Source organism: Ursus maritimus, unplaced genomic scaffold, assembly GCF_017311325.1.
Source record: "Ursus maritimus isolate PB19 unplaced genomic scaffold, ASM1731132v1 scaffold_5, whole genome shotgun sequence".
NCBI classification, from domain to species: domain Eukaryota; kingdom Metazoa; phylum Chordata; class Mammalia; order Carnivora; family Ursidae; genus Ursus; species Ursus maritimus.
The window spans coordinates 55,407,113-55,413,521 of record NW_024426663.1 but is presented as its reverse complement, the minus strand read 5'-3'; positions in this window follow the sequence as shown (position 1 = coordinate 55,413,521).

Sequence of the window (6,409 nt, the reverse complement as noted above, 5' to 3'; positions counted from 1 at the left end):
GGAAGAAGCAGGCTCCCAGTGGAGGAGCCCGATGCGGGGCTCGATCCCAGAACCCTGAGATCACGCCCTGAACCGAAGGCAGACGCTTAATGACTGAGCCACCCAGGCGCCCCTTGAGATTTTCTTTTAAATTTTATTTATTTATTTGAGAGAGAGAGAGCAGAGTGGGAGGGAGGGGGAGAGGGAGAAGCAGACTCCCCACTAAGCAGGGAGCCTGATGCTGGACAGATCCCAGGAACACCCCCCCACCCCCACCCCGAGATCATGACCTGAGCCCAAGGAAGCCACTTAACTGACTGAGTCACCCAGGTGCCCCAGTCTCTGGGATTTAATTACCTTTTGGAAAGCAATTAGGGATCTAAAATGAAAGGCATCAGGTCAGGATAGGGACTATTGTTAGGCGACTAACAAAAATAATGCAGGAAAAGCATCTGAAGTCAGAGAAAGAGCAACAAAGAATGGAGCCATCTCTGAATCAAAAGTCAAAGCTTAATGTAAAGAGTTCTTATAGTTAACTGCATAAAAGAAGTGGCAGTATTTCTGAGCTAGTTAAGTACTTGTCAAAAGTATCTGCGACACTTTCAAATCAAGCTAATCTGTGGCACCCTTCTGCCACAGCCAATACACGACTGCCCTGAACTCTCTTCTTCAAGCAATATTCTACTCTTCAAAATCCCCCAAACAGAGGCTGAGATCCGTATGCCCAGGTGAGACATAATGTACCATGTTTTCTGGCTAAGTATAAGAAGAATGGTAACTTCTAGATGCCATCCCAGATCTAAACTTGTACAAAAGTAAAGAAACATCTTAACTGTTTAGTTCAAAGTCGTTAACAGAGTTGGGTGCTTGCTTGTTTTCTTCTTTGGTCTCTTTGAGTCCTGGAGAAAGGAAATAAATGAAGTGATACATCTTGGTTAATAAGGATACCACACTATCGTTCAGTGGGAGAGAAATGCATGAAATCACCAGCGCTTAACGATGACAAATGTGTGCATAGTAGTACTTTGGTACTACCTAAAAGGTGACGTCAGAAGGTGGTCTTCTCCCCTCTCCAGTTACCTAGGAAGTAAACAAGAAGGCAGTCTTCCCGTTCTCCTATTCACCCTATGCTACACATTGCAGTTGTGGCCCATGAAATAATTACCTCAAATAGAAAAAGATTCCCCTCCGAGCGGGGAGCCCAATGTGGGGGCCACCCCACCCCTCCATTTTTAAAAAACAAATGGTAGGTTTGGAGACTGGAGCTGACTTCCAGTGTGGAATTTTTCTGCCATAATACAATGCTGCCTCTATCTTGGGCAAGAGTCACCTCTTGTGGTGGAAATGACCTCCTGAAGCTATCACACTGAAATCTCATTGTAAAAACTATTTGCTTTTTCCAATGTGCTCTTGGCCATTGCTCAAAATACAACAATCTATCACTTATCGTTGTTATTAAGATTTTGGTTTGGGGGCGCCTGGGTGGCGCAGTCGCTAAGCGTCTGCCTTCGGCTCAGGGTGTGATCCCGGCGTTATGGGATCGAGCCCCACATCAGGCTCCTCCGCTAGGAGCCTGCTTCTTCCTCTCCCACTCCCCCTGCTTGTGTTCCCTCTCTCGCTGGCTGTCTCTCTCTCTCTCTCTCTCAAATGAATAAATAAAATTAAAAAAAAAAAAAGATTTTGGTTTGTCTTCCCAACACCGATGCCAAAGGTGTTTTGAAATACAGCAGGCATATCAGTCTCAGGAGGAATACGTCCAAAAATTCATATATACGCCAGCACTAAGAACTTATAAAACATCTTGGCGATAGATAGCCTATTAAAGAAATGTTGCCAACCCTTTTAAGTTGACATCCATTAAGATGTTTATCTTTTTAGGGGTGCCTGGGTGGCTCAGTTGGTTAAGCACTCGACTTTTTTGGGGGGAGGGGTTACTTTTAGATTTATTTATCAGAGAGAGAGAGAGTGAACAGGGCAGAGGGAAAGGGAGAGAAATCCTCAAGCAGACTTCCCAGTGAGCAGGGAGCCCAACACCAGGCTTGATCCCAAGAACCTCAGATCATAACCTGAGCTGAAATCAACAGCTTGGATGCTTGGGTGGACCTTTTTAAACCTTAGAAAGAATTACAAAAGCAGTAACATGAACACTGTAGAAAAATTTAAAATACAGCTAAGTAAAAATTTACTTTTTTAAAGGCTTTTTTATTTGAGAAAGAGCGCTAGGAAGAGAGCACAAGCAGGGGGAGCAGCAGAGGGAGAGGGAGAAGCAGACTGCCTGCTTAGCAGGGAGCCCGACAACAAGACGACGACGACCTGGGGCTTTATCCCAGAACCCTGGGATGAGGACCTGAGCCGAAGGCAGCCGCTTAACCAACTGAGCCACCCAGGTGCCCCACTAAGTAAAAATTTAAAAAAAAAATTTTTTAAAAAGAGCATAGTCTCATCTTCCAGAGATTATATAATTATGTATTATATAATACATATATATAAAATATATTATAAGGAAGGTGGGTATCCTTCCACATCATATTCTACATATATACATATACATATTTTTTTTCATCAAAGTGAGATCACACTGTGTATATTGCTTTATAACATGTTTTTTCCAGTTAACGATCTTTACCTTCCAAGACGATATATTTGCATCTCATCTAATACTCAGTCTCGATTCAAATCTTCCCATTTGTCTCAAAAATGTTCTCTGCAGCTTCTCCATTGAAACCAGCATCCAATCTAGAAACAAGTATTGATTCTGATGATGTAGCTTAAGTCTCTTTAAATCTAAAGTAATCCCTTTTTGGGACACCTGGGTGGCTCAGTCAGTTGAGTGTCTACCTGGGGCTCAGGTCGTGATCCCAGGGTCCTGAGATTGAGTCTGGCATCAGGCTCCTTGCTCTGCAGGGAGACAGCTTCTCCCTCTGCCTCTGCCTGCTGCTCCCCCTGCTGTGCTCTCTCTCTCTTTCTCTCTTTGACAAAGAAGTAAATAAAATCTTTTTAAAAATAAATAATAAAAATAAAAAATAATCAAGGCTACATCTTAAAAAAAGAAGTAATCCCCTTTTTTTATGACACCAATGTGTTGAGAAGATGGGGGCATCTGTCCTGGAGATCATCCCATCTTCTAAATTTTTCTAGTTGCTTAAACATTTTTGTTTAAGATTTAAACATTTTTTGTTAAGATTTTATTTTTAAGCACTCTATACACCCAACATGTGGCTCGAGCTCATAACTCCAAGATCAAGAGTCGCATGCTCCACCAACTGAGCCAGCCGGGTGCCTCTCTAGTTGCTTTTTTTATGGTGTCCTTTAGATGACCATTTTGTCTCCTATCTTACTATGTTTGGCTAGATGACTAGCATATTTCATCCTGTACAATCAAGAGGTATATAACATCTGAATGTCTCCCTATCAATCATGTGAAAAATTGACCACTGGATTATGATGAGGACAGTCAGATCTTTTCTCCTTTTTTCTTCAACCTCATTTGTGAGTAGTTTTAAAATACAGAAAAGTTTAAAGAACAGTACAATAAACACTAGGGTGTTTACCACCTAGACTTAATTATTGTTATTTTAGTAATTTTGCTTTATCTATACCTGTATAAAAATATTTCTTTCTTGCCAAACTGTTTGAAAATAAGTTGCAAACATCAAAAACTTTATCCTAAATATTTCAGACTGCGTCATCTAAAAAGAAATACATTCTCCTCTTATGGTCATATCATTTTGACCCTATGATTTAGCACTTATTTCTTAATACCATCTAATATTTAATCCATATCAAAATGTCCTTAATTATCCTCCAAAGATCATACACACACACACACACACACACACACACACACACAGGCATATTTAACCAGGATCAAATGAAGATCTCATTAGATTTGGTTAGGATGTGTTTAGTTACTTTTGGTTGAGATACTTTAGTTTTATTTTTTCTCTTTTTAAAAAATCTTTTTTTTTTAAAAAAAGATTTCACTTATTTAAGATAGAGAGAGAGAGCACAGTGGGAGAGTGAGAGACAGAAGCAGGCTCCCCACTGAGCAAGGAGCCTAACACAAGGCTCAATCCCAGAACGCTGGGATCATGACCTGAGCTAAAAGGCAGACGCTTAACCAACTTAGCCACCTAGGTGCCCCAAGATGCTTTAGTTTTAGATGTCTCTTTAGTCTCTTTTAATCTAGAACCGTTCCTCTGCATTTCTACTTTTTGTTTTACAATGACATTGACTTTTTGAAGAGATCAGGCCGGTTTAAATATCTACTGTTAATAAAAGTGCTTTACAATCTGTTTTTTTTTTTTTTTTTTTTTGAGTACATTAAAATTTAAGAACTGAGGGGTGCCTGGCTGGCTCAGTCAGTAGAGGGGGAGGCTCTTGATCTTGGGATTGTGAGTTCGAGCCCCACATTGGGTGTAGAGATTACTTAAATAAATATTTAAGAACTGAGAATTTCACTTTTTTTTTTTAAACTAGTACTTTATCCCAAAAACATAATTGGGAAATGCTAACCTAAGGACTATTTTGTAGAGTGACCAAGCATTCTATTTTGCTCAGGACTAAAGAAACTCCAGGATGCAGACTTTTAGTTACACAACCAGGAAAGAAGTCGTAGGCAAACCAGGATGAACTGTTACCTTACTGTCTGGTCACACTTGGAGGGCACTTGTTGAGGAAATAGTTATATATAAAGGATTAGTTAAAACCATAACATGGTTCTGACCACTTTATTTATACAAAATAATTATTTATATACTTAAACTTTTTAAACTGAACTGTGTTAATCTATGCATCTAGATATAGAATATACGCTTAGGAAAATATCGTAACTAAAATTCTGTGTTTTGGAGCACCTGGCTGGCTCATTTGGTAGAACACATGACTCGGGGTCATGAGTTCAAGCCCCATGTAGAATTTACTAAAAAAAAAAGTTCCGTGTCTTACTTCCCTAACTTAAAAAAAAATACAGCAACACCTTATATCAGTCTTCTAGTACTTAATGTTACATCATTGTTAAAATCATCCCCTAAGCTGACAGCCATTGCAGTATACTGAGCTCCAAAGAGACAGGGCCAGGGCAAGTGAGAGTCACATGGGCACCGGGTGATTCTGCATCACACTGAAAAAAAATGACTATACACGGGCAAAGAAGATCCTGAGACCAAGAAGCAAAATGTATCATAGGCGCCCTTTGTGCAAACATTCCAGGAGGAGCACAAGAAGCAACCAGATGCTTCAGTCACCTTCTCAGAGTTTTACTAAAAGAGCTCAGAGAGGTAGAAGACAATGTCTGATGAAGAGAAAGGTAACTTTGAAGACGTGGCAAATGCAGACAAGGCAGTTCTAAAAGAAATGGAAACCTACATTCTTCCTAAAGGGGAAACAAAAACACAAAGTTCAAGGATCCTGATGCACCAAAAAGGCTGCCTTGAGTCTTTTTCTTGTTGAGTATTACCCCCGGATCCAAGGAGAACATCCTGGCCTGTGCACTGGTGATGCTACAAAGAGACAGGGAGCCATGTGAAGTTAACACTGCTGCAGACAACAAGCAGCCTTAGGAAAAGAAGGCTGCTAAGCCGAGGAAAAATAGGTAAAATAGATAAATTGCTGAAAAATCAAAATATGAAAATAAGCCTATGTGGCAAAAAAAAAAAAAAAAAAAAAGAAAAGTCCTCAAAGCTGAAAACAAGAAAAAGGAGGATGAGAAGATGGAGAGGTAGTGGAGGACAATGTAGATGAAGATGATGATGATGATAAATAAGTGCATTCTCCTTTTTTTCTCATCTCTAAAGTATTTAACCTCCCTGCACACAACTCACCTCTTTTGAAGAAAAAAAACTAAAATATAATGCTGCGTGAGACTTGTTTTTGAACTGTACACTGTCTTTCTTTGTATAGTTAACATACTATTAACTGTGTCTTCAGCCACCGCATCCTGGTGGCATTTTCAGTGGCCACTACCCTTGCCTGGCACAGTAGGGGAGTGTCAAGACGCACATAAGTCTCAGGGAGCCTGGGTGGCACAGTCGTTAAGCGTCTGCCTTCGGCTCAGGGTGTGATCCCGGTGTTATGGGATCGAGCCCCACATCAGGCTCCTCTGCTATGAGCCTGCTTCTTCCTCTCCCACTCCCCCTGCCTGTGTTCCCTCTCTCGCTGGCTGTCTCGGTCAAATAAATAAATAAAATCTTAAAAGAAAAAAAAAAAAAAGATGCACATAAGTCTTTTCATCTTCAGTTGTTTCTAGCGTGTCTTATATAAATTAATTGTTCTTCTCCTAACTGGATACCACTTTACAATCACAAAATACTTCCATTTGTTTCGTTAACATTCTAAATACTTCTAGATAAAATCAATTTTCTTATTAGAAAAAAAAATCATACCCTAAAGCATATTTTACCTTAGATAATGCTATCTTATGCACAAAACA